This window comes from Equus caballus, chromosome 1 (genome assembly GCF_041296265.1).
Source record: "Equus caballus isolate H_3958 breed thoroughbred chromosome 1, TB-T2T, whole genome shotgun sequence".
Lineage (NCBI taxonomy): Eukaryota > Metazoa > Chordata > Mammalia > Perissodactyla > Equidae > Equus > Equus caballus.
In genome coordinates, this window is record NC_091684.1 from 29470243 (window position 1) to 29485002 (window position 14760).

Below are 14760 nucleotides of genomic sequence, written 5' to 3' on the forward strand. Positions count from 1 at the left end.
CCAAGTCCAGGTAGTCACAAAAGGCTTCCTCCAGGATGCAACATTTCAGCTGACATCTGAAGTGGGAGTAGGTGTTAAGGCCATGTTGGGGAGGTGCTGCTGCCACCAAGAGTCTTCCAAGGAGAGGAAACCTCACGTGCACAGCCCCAGTGGCTGGTTTGAACACAGCACATTCAGAGAATAGGAAAAGGCCAATATGGTTGGAGGACAGTTTGCAGCTGAGAGCACGGGGCAGAGAAGTTGGAGACATGGGTTCTAGTCTTTATCCTAAGAGCAAGGGGACACCATAGCGGGGTTTCAAAGTGAGGGATGGTAATAGTGACATGACCACTACTTCGCTGAGTTGAGGGGGCAAGAGGGCATGTGGGGAGACCAATCAGGAGGGTGTTAAGTTAGCTAGGCAACAGAAGGCAGTGGCCTTGGACTGGGGCGGTGGAGATAGCAAAAGATGGATGAGAAAACACTTTCGAGGGGAGGTGAAAGGACTCGCTGACGGTCAGGTCCTGCAGTTGCAGATGAGGGAGCAGGAGGAGCCATGGATAACTCCTAGGTTTGTAAAACTTGCTCCTAGAGTCTGCCTGCTCCTCGTTCACCTCTATAAAAGGTCTCCTTTCTCATCCAGCCAAGAGTTTGGTTCTGCTAGCCTTCAGAGATGGATGGATTTCCACTTCCAGAGAATGAGAGAGATTACTAGGGGCCCCAAGGTATCAGGGAGGCACCTAGAGGGTCATTTTCCCAACCAAGCTCTTGCCACTTAGGCACTCATTTATCCTCCCAAACTCAGCCAAACCCAAACACACAGACTCTCAGACTCTCTGGCTCCCCAGACTTACACAGACTTCCAAACACTCCCTACAGACCACTTCATCCTATCCTTATTTATCCTTGCCTCCCCAAGCCCTCCATGCCCCCCTTTCCCACTCTTCTCTCTACCCCGCCCCAGCCCCTACCTCCCTCTGCCTCCACTTCACCCTATTAAGAAACAACAACCCCCCAGAACCCCTGCCCCCAGCTGCTGCTCCCTGAGCCCCGCCTGCCCTCCCTCCTCCTGCTCCTCTCCCTGACAGATGCCTCAGAGCCCCAGGCCGCAGTTAAGGTGACGAGATGCAGCAATTCTTTATGAACATTTCATTCCTGCTCGCTACACGACGTAAATTAGATGGTGTGTTACATTCGGGCAATAAGAGAGATATGTCACCACGACGCTGGCCCATTGGATGGAGAGGGTAATCCTGCCGTGAATTTCATTACTGCTTTTATATAGACAGAATTAGCTTGGTGACAGCGAGCCTGATTGTCTTTCACTAGGGGTTTGGCGAAGAGCTGAAAGGATTTCACCCTGATGTGCACACTACGGAGTGACCCCGCTCACCAGCGGCTCTGCTGATTGCTTTGCACCTTGCAGACCCGCGATTGGCTCAGCCTCTCTGCTGCCTCGCCTCCCTCCCTGGTCCCCAGCCCTCCCTGCCTGGCTTTTTCTTGAAGCAAGAAGAAAGGAGACCTAATGGAGGAGTCACAAGGTCATGAACGGAAATCTGTATGTGGGCGGGGTGGGGGTGGGGGGCAAGGTGGCAGAGAAAAAGAAACAAACCAACAATCCCTTTCTGATCAGAGCCTCCTGGACAGAAGCTGTGGCCACTCACTTTTGCCCCCCAGAAAAGGGCAAGAAAGCCGAGGTCCCTAGGGCACATGCCCATTGCCCTCAGGGCAAAGGAACTGGTTAGTGGGCTGGTAAATCCTTGGGAGTCTCCAGGGCAGAGACTCTGGAGCTGCCATCAGATTCTTGTCCCTTTGTCTCTTGCATCTCTGGGTCCTTCCCCTGTGGTGGCTCGGGCTCTCTCTCACCTCCTAGCCAGGGAGAGTTAAGAGAAACAAGAGTGAGAACTGTTGTCACTCCCAGCCTGTGGACCCAGCAATTCCAATGTGAAGGTGAGGGAGGGGCGTGGATTCCCTTCACTCCATTTCCCACACTCATCTGATCCTGTTGTGGCCCCCACCCCAACCCCCAACACATATACATAACACTCTTCAATGACTTCTGAAATCCTCAACAGAACCTAGATGGCCCAGCCCAGCAGCCTGCAAACAAGTCCAGACCAGAGACTTCATTCCTTCAGTTTGTTTCCGTGGGAGTGGCTAGTTCTGAGAGCCAGCCCCCTCTCTGTTCTCTTGGCCTCTGCCTTGATATCTCTCACCTTGTGTCATCTTGTCCACTCCTTCCTTCACCTCTGTCAATCTTTCAGCAAACGTCTTCTGCCAGGCCTTCCCAAGGCAGTTGGTTGCCCCCGGGGCTGGCCAGGGAAATTGACCATTGCTGGACCCCTGTTGACTGCTCTGCCCCCTCCAGAAGCCCCCATGGAGACCCTCAAAGATTCCATTCCTTGGGGGTCCAGGGGCCAGGCATCAAGCAGACAGAATAATCTCCTCAAAGCCTCTCATCTTTTGGTCAATCCGACACATCTATCAGGCAAGTTTCTTTCGCGGCCCAGATCAGCCAGCTCTGCAGCTTGTACACTGAGAGGGATTAAGGCCACAATTTCCACTTTCTAGAAGGGGAGGAGGCTCCCTAGATGTGGACAGAGCTAAGAAGGCCCTCCAGGGGCCTGGCACAGGATCTCTGCACCCTGACTCTGTCTGCCTGGAGTCAGTGCACTGAGCTCCCGCTCTAACCCCTCACCCAGGGCACCCTCAGTTCCAACTGCCTGTCCTCCATGGAGCCCAGGCAGAGGGTTCCCTTAATGATTTACTCATGCAGTCACACTGGAGGAGTTTTATACTGAAATCCCTTATCCATGAAGCCAAGACTAAGTCTACGTCGCTGAATCTACACTCCAACCTGCCTGTATGGTAGCTGTATGATGAGGCAGGTCATCACATCTCTCCGAACTTCAGTCTCCTCATCTTCAAAAGAAGAGTGATAGTTGCTGTGGTGGGGGCCGTAGTGAAATGCCACGCTTCCCTCAGTACTGAAGGATGTTCTCCAGCTGCTGCCCTGTCAGTCTTCCTTGGATTTGTCTCTGCTGAAGACAGCTGCCTTGCTTAAGGTCATGCCCCTTTCCCTGGGCAGCCTGCATCCAATGCTTGGTCATCATGGGCATACAAAGGCCCAGCCACTTCTCCCCAACTCAGGTCAGTTCTGAAGGGCCATCCCAGCCTCAGAGCCCCCCTTGTGATTGGCTAAGGCCTTTTTTGAGACCACAGCACAGCCCAACTTCTCCCTCTGTCCAGTCCTGCTTCTTTCCATTTCCTTCCCTTACACTGCTGATGATCCCAAGGGTTCTCCCCAGTAAAGCTCCAGCATAATAATCTCCATGCCAGAGTCTGCTTCCAAACCCAACCTGCAGGCCATTCCTGCCTACCTACCAATGGGGCTACTGCAAGGATGAAAGTGTTTTGTAAAGTGCCATGAAAAACATAGCTACTGCTGTTAATTGTTAATCATCATCATCATCATCGTCTTCTTCATCATCCTCACAGCAGTCCTGCCCAGCTGGTATGATAGGGTTAGCATACTTTGGCCAGAAAATCCAGTAAATGAATGCCCAGCCTTCTTTTTTCTCCTAAGGACAAGGTCCCTTGTATTCTGCCTTTTATCTTCTGATTAGAATGACCTTGCCAAATTGGCCAGACTGTCCCTCAGGAAGCCCAGCCATGGTCCCAAGGATCCAGGGGATCAAACTGCTGGAGTTCTCTTACCCACATCTCATTCTCTGCCCAAAAATCAGTGAGCTAAGTGCCCATTGGATTATCTCTCCTACACTCTCTGGATGGATTCCTAGCTGGGCTCCCTACTCCTTTATTTAAAGCAGGTACTTTTCCCCCATAGACCGAAGCATCTATCCTTGAGGGTGGTGACAGTTCTCAAGTGAGGCCTGAGAGCAGAGTCTCCTCTCCTTTGAGCCAAGACTTCCTTCTTTCTAAGCCTTGTTTACAGCTCTGCCCCCCACCCCCAGCCCAAATAAAGAAAGCCTGTGATCCTTCTCTCCTAGGAGACAGGGAGGAGCACAGGCAATGGTCCCAGATTACTGTTACTTTCCTTTTCTTTTCTTTTCTTTTTGAGGAAGATTAACCCTGAGCTAACATCTGCCACTAATCCTCCTCTTTTTTGCTGAGGAAGACTGGCCTAGAGCCAACATCCATGCCCATCTTCCTCTACTTTATATGTAGGACGCCTGCCACAGCATGGCTTGACAAGCAGTGTGTAGGTCTGCACCTGGGATCCCAACCAGCAAACCCGGGGCCACCAAAGCAGAAGGTGTGAACTTAACCGCTGCACCACTGGGCTGGCACCTACTGTTACCTTCTAAGTGTGCTCACACTGTGTCACTACTGGGCCCACAGCCTTGTCCACGTTTTGGACTGGAGTGGCAGATAAGGACACTGTGAGGTGAATCAGATCTCCAATCCAGTCCCTACTCCTGGGCCCTGACCCAGAACCTGTGCTTCTCAGGAGTACAATGCCCTGTATCTCTTCTGGAGCTTTCCCTGCAAGGCTGCAGACACTGATCAGGGAGCCAGGGATGTGGGGGGATGGAGGTTTCTCACCCTACCCCCCATCCTGACGTCACAGCCCTCACTTTCCAACACCAATTGGTTGCTATGGAAACAAGTTCCTTTAAGTGCCTGATGACTCAAGGTGGTGGGAGGGAGAGCCATAGGAGCCAGCTGTGCCACAGAGAATCCACAGAACCCTTCAGAATCAAGTAGAGTTGCCCAGAGTCCCTATCCTCTGCTGGTACATATGCCTACACATAAGGAGAGAAGTTTAAAAGCTCAGAAAAGTGCTCCAGGACTGCACAAAGGCAATCCTAATTCACCACTCCTACCATTTCCCACTTCATTTGGGAGTCTGTCTTGAGTGGGGAGATCTTGCTACAAAGTCAGAGATAGTCCAAAGAAAGAAAATGAGCCATTTACCCTGGAACAAATGGATATCAGACATGATGTGGGCCTCTCTCTTCCAGTCCCAGATCAGAAGTCATCTCTTCCAAGAAACTGTCCTTAACTAGCCAATCTCCCATCCCCATCTCCATCACACATGTGCACACACACGCACACACACACTCACACTCCACTTCCCTTACCACTTACTCACTCTAGAGCTTACACATTCTTTCAGTCATTCAATCAACAAGTACTGTATTTACAAGCCCCTAGTATGTTGTAGACCCTGTGCCAGGCCCTGGGAATACAGCTGGGAACTTTATGGAGCTCACTGTCTACATCTTACACCATGTCCTTCTATACTCACATGCTCATCCCTTTAATAAGTATCTCTGGGTTTTCTTTTTTCATTCTAGTTCCCCAAGTGTGGTAAACTATCTGGTTGCTGTAAAGTGGGGTGCAGTTTTGCTTGTTATCCCTTTCTACCTATCGGCTTTCCAAGAGTGAAGACCTTGAGCCTATTAATGTACATCCTTGCTTGACACTAAACTCCAAGATTTAGGGCACCTCAGCTTCCCATGTCACCCCATTTCTCCCAGCATCAGCCTTCCAAGGACCTGGATTCTTCCATTCTTTGAAGGCTAAGGAGCAGAGGAATGGATGGGACTTGAGGCTGGAAGCAGAAAGATTTGTCTGCTGTGTGTCCACTGGAACGCAGGCACGGGCACCAGATACATGGTCATGCTTTCACGCATCTATGTCCTGCTGTCACGCATGTGCGCTTATGTCGGCCAGTATCTGTGACTTCTCCCAAATTGGACAGTTCAAGGGTGTAAGTATGTGTGTGATTCCACTTATGAGCGTGAATGAGCATGTGTTCAGGGGAAGTGGAACTTAGGGGTATGTCTCTATGTGTGTTTTTTCCAAATGCTTGGCTTTTTTCAAAATGGCTTAGAGCACTATTGTCGTTTATGGGGTTTAAAATGTCAGAACAGGGCCCGCGGGGAGGCAGGGGAGATTAAACTGCAAACAGTGAAGGTTATAGATGACGTTTCTGATAGGCTGACAGGCGGACTCAAATGATGCCGTACCTTAGCAATCATTTAAACACACACACACACCCCAGATTATCTCTCCATATTTTAATGGCATATTCTAAAGGCTAAAAACATAAAAAGCCATGTCTAGAAAACCACAGCTCTGCTTTCGGAACCCAACCAGCAGCTGACTGGTGTGTGTGTGTGTGTGTGTGTGTGTAATCAAGTGCATCTACCTGTGCCAAGTGAACACGTGTGCTTATTCGTATTTTAGTATCTGTATAGTTACTTCTACCTCACTTTTATATGGTGCCCTATATAATTAACAAAATATATCACATCCAACAGTCTACCTGAGCATCATAACAACTTGTATAAGGTAGGCAAGGTTGAGATTACTACCTCCATTTTACAGATATAGGAAAACTGAGGCTAAAAGTTAGGTCCGATGGGTTACCCAAGACGCCCAGCTAGGAAGTGACAAAGCTAAGGTTGGAAGCAGAGACTTATCATACTTATCCAGAGCTCTTCTCTTGAGGTCATGGTTCTCAACTTTGGCTGCACATTAGAATCACCTGGGGAGTTTTTAAGACCCACCAATGCCTGGGCCCCATCCCCAGAGATTCTAATCCAATGACCTTCCAATGACCAATGGTTCTGAAGGTGGCCCTTGTGGTATGTTTTTCAAGCCCCCCAGTGATTCTAACATGCAGGCTGGTCGAGAACCACAGCTCCAGGGCTTGGCAAGGTCAGGCAGGAGCTGTACATGGGGTCATCCCAGGTGTCTGATTATGCTCACATCCCCTCCACGCCAATATGGATTCCAGACTCTTCTCCTCAAGGTCTATCTTTGTATCTAACTCTCAGGAAGACTCTCTTCCCAGGAGGATCAGGTCCTCTGCTTCACCTGCATCATTCCAACTCGCCACCTACTCCCAGACTGGGGATTTAAAAGGATGCTCAGCTCAGCCTGGTGAATGAAGAGGCTACCAGCCATGTACTTTATAGTTGTGGCCACCCAGTAAGGGCCGGACTGTGTTGTCTCAGCAAGAGGGAGGGAGGAGAACCAGCTCCACCTAGGTCGTCAGCCAAGAGAAGGCCAGGGAAGTAAGGGGCAGCTGCCTTAGTGACCTAGGGTAAAAGAAGGAAGGGAAAGAAGAGGAGAGCTGGCCCATTTGAAGTTTATACTGACCAGCTAACTGCTCAAGCCATGGACAGTGCTCATCTCACTCAGGCCTCTGTAGGAGAGGCAGCCTGGCACAGCGGTTAGGAGCACCAACTTGGTAGAGGGCTGTCCAGGCTTGAATCCTAGTTTCTCTTACTAGTTGTGTGACTTTAGGCAAGTACTTTAACATCCCTGTGCCTGAGTTTCCTTATCTTTAAAATGGCGATGATAATAACATTACCTGCTTTATGGGGTCCCAGGGACCGTTCAGCAAGTTCATGTGAAGTCCCTGACGTAGCGTAAGTCCTGGGTAGGGGTTAATCATTATTATTCTGCATCATTTGATGTGTTGGAACTCTCTCTTCTTGAAACTGTTCCTACCTTCCTGAACATTCCTTCTCAGGCTCTTTTGCTAGACCTGTTCTCTACCCTCCCTGAGTCATTGGTTCTCAGCCCCCACTCCACCTTAGAATGACCTGAGGAACTTTACAGCTCGCTCCTAGAGATTCAGATTTAGTTGGTCTGGGGCGAGGCCCAGACGCTGGTGTTTTTCAAAGTCCCTGGCTGATCCAAATGTCCTGCCAAGGGTGAAAACCACTGTCTAAGAGTTGATACTCCCTAAGACTCTACTCTTGGCCTTCTTCTCTCCTCACTTGTCTTCCCAAGTAACTGGCAACCTTCCCATGGCCTTAATTACCATCCATATGCTGGTGACTCTCAAATCCATTTACCTTGATAGAACTTCTCTTAAACGCCACACACATATTTCCAACTCCCTACCAGACATCTTAATTCACAAATGTATGGAAGTACAGTTTAGTTCTTAATAGTCTCTTAACTCCTGGATATCTTTATTGAGATGTACTCCAGACTCCCCAAGTATATGTCCCAATCAGAACTCAGTATTTTGCACTTTCCCCAAATCTATTCCATCTCTTCTATTCCCCATCTCTGTCACTTCCAACCATTCACCCAAGGCAAGAACCTGGTGGTTATCCAGGCATCCTCTCCCTCATCATCTCCCACATCCAGTCAGGTAAAAAATCCTGTCAATTCCCTTGTAAGGCTTTGTCCAGTCTCACGCCTCGGTAGCCCCACCACTGCTGCCATAACTCAGGATCTGTCTCTTGCCTGCACAGTTGTAAGGGCCTCCTCACTGGTCTCCCAGCTGCCAGCATTTCTGGATGCACCCTTCCCCCATTCTCTTCCTCATCCTCAGAGCTATTTCTCAGAAACACAAGTCACTCCACTGCTAAAGCCCTTCAGGATAGAAACACAACTTTGCCTGGCCCTTTACTATCTGGTCTCTTCCATGGCCTCACTAAGGTGCCCTTTCTACCTCACCCTCTGTACGTCAGTTCTTCAAATGTGCCAGGCTGTTTGACACCTCATATGCTATTCCTCCTGCCATAAATGCCCTTCCTTCTCTTCCCCCTCCCATTCTGCCCACGTTTACAAATTAGCTGAAGCACTAGCTCCTCTAGGAAGTGTCACCTGAATCCTCAGGTTGAAGTGACTGCTCCCTTTTTGTCCCCACGGCACCCTGTAGTTATCTCTATTATGTTGTCTCTCACTCTGTATTTTACTTCCTTGTTTTCATGCCTGTCTCCCCCACTGAACTGTGATCACCTGGAAGGCATGGACCATGTCTTATTTGTCTTTGAGGAGTGGAGTAAGTGGGGAGGAGACCAGACTCCAAGTCCTCTAGGGAGGTTACAGACTGTTTGGTTCCCTTGGCTAAAGCACTTGGTTAAGAATGCTTTGGCTTACGGCCTTGGATTTTGAAGGGTAGCCGCCTTTCTCCGAGAGCCGAGTAGAGAGGCTACGTAGGAGCAAAGAGACCCAAAAAAGCCACTGGCCAGACACTGTGCCCCTAGGTTCCTCCCCCAGGTCTGCCTCTCCAGACCCCAGAGCTGGGAGCTCTGACGGCCATAACACCTCCTGCTGCTTTGTGGCCCAGCCAAGCGAGTAGAGTCTTGTTTCCCCTCTTTCATCTGAGATTAAAAAGAAATCCTCCCAAAGGAACCTTCAGAGAGAAACCAAGAAAAACTATAAGCAAGCAAGCAAACAAATAGACCCATAAACACTTAGAAATGGACAGAATGCAGATGTCTGATTCTAATTTGTCACCTCTGCCTAAGGGAGCACATTCTAAGAGTCACCTTCTGGACACTGTCACCCTTGCCTAAGAGCACATTCAAAGGCCACCTTCTCTCCCCACCCTTGCCCAGGGAAGGGGCTAGGCAGGAATTCTAATCCCATCCCAGGCAGGTGAGTAGTTGAAAAGGTGCAATTCTTACAGCCTGAGAAATTGAAGCAAACTTTCATTCTCCACAGAAGTGAAAGGTCAAGGTCAAAGGTCAATGGTTTAGAGCAATAGAAAAAATCAGGGGCCCAAAGAATAACCCAGAGACAGAATGTGGTCTCCAGGATACCCAGGACAGTGTTTGCCTCATTCATGGCTGGATCCGCCGCTCCTGACCCTTACTTGCTAACATTCCTCAAGCCCTTGCCATCTGTCAGCACTGTGCCAAGCACTAGATTAGCCTGAGTAACCCTCACAACAACTCTATGAAGTAGGGACTATTATTATTCCTGTTACAGATAAGGAAACAGAGTCTCAGAGAAGCTAAGTGAACTTTCCAAGGTCACAAAGCTGGTAAGTGGCTAAGCTAGGATTCAAACTCAGACAGTCTGACTCCAAAACCCCAGGCTCTTAACCTCCATGGTGTACTGCCTAACACACATAGCAGGTGATTATTCAATATTTGCTAATAGTAATAATAATAGCTAACATTTATTGAACATTTAACAACATGCCAAGCACTGTGTTAAGCATTATTTTATTCACTAGATAGGTACTATTATTCCCATTTGATAGATGACGATATTGAAGCTTAGAGAAGTTAAGAGCATATCCATGGTCTCTAAGCTAGTAGGTGAGAGAACTGGGAAACAAACCCAGAGGAATGGATAAATGAATGATCAGAGGCACAGATAATCCCCCCACCAGCACACTACAATCCTGGAGAATGTCCATGAAGGCAAGAGAAGGCCTTTCCAGGAGCTCTGACCAGGTGGCTGATATCTTGATAAAGGCCAACTGTGGACTTTTATCCCATGTGCTGGCAAAGGCAGCTGCAGCCTGGATGGCTCTCCCAAGTTCAGGGCCCAGTGTACTCATGAGAAGTGACCCTAGAAGGCTGGGCCAGTTTCTCCTTCTCCCCAGGCCTCTCCCCAGTACCCTCTCGCCAGCTGTATCTACTCACAATAGTCTTGGTACTTAGAATCTGGTTGAGTTTGGGGGCCCCAATATCCAGAAAACCAGAGTATCTAGGATCCTCCCCTAAGCAGGCAGTTTTCAGCTCTCCCTGCTGGATCCTTTGGTTCCTGAGTCACCAGCTTTGGCATTCCTGATGGGAATCCTTGCAGAGAGCCATCCTGGTACCTAAGGAAAAACGGAAAGTGGAGGGAAGAAGCCAGTTCCTAGTTTCCCCTCCCCATCTCCTCACCCTGTCCAAGGCCCTGCAGGCGGGCCCCCTACCACCTGCAACCCAGCAGTTTCTCACCTTCAGGCAAAGGCAGATGATGGCAGAGCTGGAGAGCAGAACTTAATTGAGCCCTGAAAGCACTGCAAATCCCCATCAGTTGTGTTTAGGGAATGTGAGTCCCAGAGGATGAAGGAGGGAGAGAGACAGGGAGAGGAAGGCCAGGATGCTCAGAGATGCAGAGAGAGGTGGAGACAGACACCAGGAGGAGTTGCAGAGAGACAGAAGAGGAGGGAGTGAGGGAGGAAAAGAAACAAAACTGAGGAGGGTGGGAGAGAGGCAGAGAAAGGGGAGAGGGAGGAGAGAGACAGAAAGAGCCAGTTGCTTTATTCATGGCTGGTGATATTATAGACTGAGTGAAAATCACATTATCGTAATGGGAAAGTTAGAGTTCCCGAGATGATGCCCTGAAGCCTCCGCGCTGATTGGGGTGTGATTGCTATCTGTATTTATATGTAGAAAGCAAAGTTCACTGCCAGTTCAAGATGGTGGCGGCTGCTTTATGCAACATAATTCTTCAGTAGGGAGACGCCCCGAGCAAGCTGAGCAAGCTATACCGGGAGTGGGAACCCGAGCCTTGAACGCGAGCCGACGGCCTGACGCCTGAGCGAGCTCTGGAGCAGGCAATGGAGCCTGTGGTGGAGCCGCGCGGAGCTCAGCCTGTGGAGGAGAGAGAACGCGAACCAGCGTGGGAGCTCAGGCAGGACCAGGACCTGGGTCCAGTCCCAGGCCTGACGGGAGGTAGGGGGAGAGTGGGGCTCCAGAGCCTGGGGCCTAGGGCAGAGAAGGAGCAGCTCCCACTATCTCCAGTCCCTGCCCAGCCCAGAGTTAGGCCCGCCCTGAAGGGAAGGCTGGGCTGGACCTCCAGAGGTTGGAAACCTTGAATGGATTATAAAATTGACCCACCCCTACCCTCGTTGTATAATTGGGCACTTTATCGTGCAATAAATGTCAGGAAGTTTTAACTTTTCCCCTGATGATTGCTTTGATGCTTTTTTGACATCTCAAATTTCTTTTTTTTTTTTCCTGAGGAAGATTAGCCCTGAGCTAACATCTCCTGCCAATCCTCCTCTTTTGGCTGAGCAAGACTTGCCCTGAGCTAACATTCATGCCCATCTTCCTCTACTTTATATGTGAGATGCCTGCCATAGCATGGCTTGAGCAGTGGTGCCTATGTCCGCACCTGGGATCTGAACTGGCCACCGAAGCAGAGCAAGTGAACTTAGCCGCAATGCCACAGGGCCAGCCCTGACATCTCAAATTTCTTGATTTTGTTTAGTTTTAAATGTTTTTTCAGGGACCCCTGCTGTGCTGGTGTCCCACTTGTGGTCTGCCACTGTCTGTTGTGCAGCCCAGTGCTGCGATGAAAAAGTGCCCATCCCTACTGATTGGTGAATGAGTGTGATCTTTGATTCCCCCAGTGCAGAACTGGGGGCAGTGCAGGCCAGCCCAGACTTCTAGCCCTGCGCGACTCTCGGAGGCAACAGCCACAATAGGGAAGAGAGACAGGGCTATGGGGCAGTCTGAGCAGTCTGTTGTGCTCACACCACCGTTTACTTGAGGCCTATTTCCCTCAGGGCTTTCTAGGGGAATGGGGCAGGGCTAGAGAATGGCCACCCTAGAGTTGCCAGATAAAATGCAGGATGCCCAGTTAAATTTGAATTACAGGTAAATTCCCAATAATATTTGGGAAATAGTTATACTAAAAAACCATTTGTTGTTTTATCTGAAATTCAAGATTAACTGGGCATCTTGTATTTTTATTTGCTAAATCTGGTAACCTGCCCTACCCCCATCTTGCCCTTTGACCTTCCATTTTATATTGATTTACTGAGGGAGGCTGTGCCCCTGAATGGAAAGAGCCAGATTCCCCAGTTAACAGCTGTGTGGCTTTGGACCAGTTTTTAAGCCCCTAGACCTTCAACCTCCTAATCTGAGCAGTAGGAGATAGGACTGCCTACCTCACAGGACGGTCGTAACCATTAATGAGATACAGCACATAAAGTGCTCAGCCCACTATCTGGCACAAAATAAACACTTAATAAATGATAACTATAAAATACCACCCCCCTTACATTCCCTCTAAGACACCCTTATTCCCTTCCCATCTCTATCCTAGGCTTCTTGGAGTCAAACAAAAGGCTTGTTGTCAGGATTCCTACCCTGGAAGCTACTGCCTGAATGGGGGATCCCAAGGACAGATCTGATCAAAGTATAGTCCCCCTCTGCCCTGACGGCGAGCCTGACCCTGCAAGGTGTTTTGAGAGTTCTGGAAAACTGATTGAAAGGGTGAAGCAGGGACTAAGAGCAAGCCCTATTCCCACCCCCAAATGAAGCCCCACACATTCCCACTACTTCTTCTAAGCTTTAAGAACAAGTTAGTGTCTACCTTCCTCTGGGCCCCCAAGTTTCGCTTTCTCCCAGGAAGATGGAGGGCGGGGCAGGGTGTTGATATGATGCTACACAGGATGGGGGACTTGCCTACCTGTGAGGCCACAGAATGGGCTGTTGGAGCAACCAGTCTGCCCAACATTCATCCCATCAGGTGTCAGGCCAAACTTGTCTCCATCCTCTGGCAGAGGCCCATGTCCAGGACACACTAGCTGGAAATCAGTGAGTCCCTCAGGGTCTCTCTGCATCTTCTCCCTCCATCCCTCTCATAGCGCAGCCTCAGCTCAGAACTGACTTGGTAAAGGGAAGAGGCAGTGTTCAAAGAGTTCTGAGTCCCACTGAGGCAGCCTGGGTTCCAGTCTCATCTGTATGATCTGGAACCTCTCTCTTATAGAAGGATGGGACTTGTTTCCTTCCCTCAGCACAGGTGTTCCTGACTCTGCAAAGAAAACGTGGTTCCCAGTACTCCTCAGTCCCAGAGAACGTGGTAGATAGACCCCAGCCTTTGTCTCTGAAAGAGGCTAATTATTCAGGAGCCAATTCATGGACAAATAGTAGCATATCTCCTTCTCTTCAAGAGGTCACAGACTCAAGACTTCAGTGCCATTCAGATTATACAAACGTGAAGCAACCAGTGAAATGCAATAGGAAGTAGTTGGGGTCTTTGGCTGTACCTCAAAAGCACATGCTTCTCCCAAAGGCATTCAATTTCATGTTTGTTGGCTTTTTTAATTTTTAATTTAATTTTATTTTATTTTATTTTTTGAGGAAGAGTAGCCCTGAGCTAACATCTGCCAATCCTCCTCTTTTTGCTGAGGAAGACTGGCCCTGAGCTAACATCCGTGCCCATCTTCCTCTACTTTATATGTGGGACGCCTGCCACAGCATGGCTTGCCAAGCGCTGCCATGTCCGCACCCGGAATCTGAACCGGTAAACCCCGGGCCGCTGAGAAGCAGAACATGCGAACTTAACTGCTGTGCCACTGGTCCGGCCCCCTGTTTGCTTTTTTTAAACACTGTACTCAGCAAACCGAAGACCCAGGTCTATTGGGTAACTCCCTAGTTTCTTGATTTTTCTGATGACACACCTATCCCTAACCATGGGGTCACAAAATATTGACACAGAGTAGAGGTAGAACACATGCAGAGACATGACCTACCCAGATGCATGGGGCAATCTGTGTATACACCCATATCAGACCCCAAAGAAGCAGAGTGTCTGTAAGAAAGAATAAGGATGGGGCTGGCCTGTGGTGCAGCGGTTAAGTGCGCGTGTTCTGCTTTGGCGGCCTGGGGTTCACCAGTTCAGATCCCGGGTGTGGACATGGCACTGCTTGGCAAGCCATGCTGTGGTAGGCATCCCACATATAAAGTAGAAGAAGATGGGCACGGATGTTAGCTTAGGGCCAGTCTTCCTCAGCAAAAAGAGGAAGATTGGCAGCAGATGTTAGCTCAGGGCTAATCTTCCTCAAAAAAAAAAAAAGAATAAGGACACTCACAGGAACTGCTATGAGGATAAGGAACTGCTTATCCTCAGCTTGCCTTCCTGTCCACCTCTTGCCAGCCTCCTGCCTCTCTACCTCCTCCTCCTTGTTCGCCCACTGGGACCCAAGTTTGCTGCCCACATCATCTCCCTGCCTTTCCCCTCTCCCTGGTAGTGGTACTCTGTAGAGCTCAAAGGGCATAAACGGAAATGGGATGGGGGTGCTCTGCACAGTTGACCCATATGGTAGAG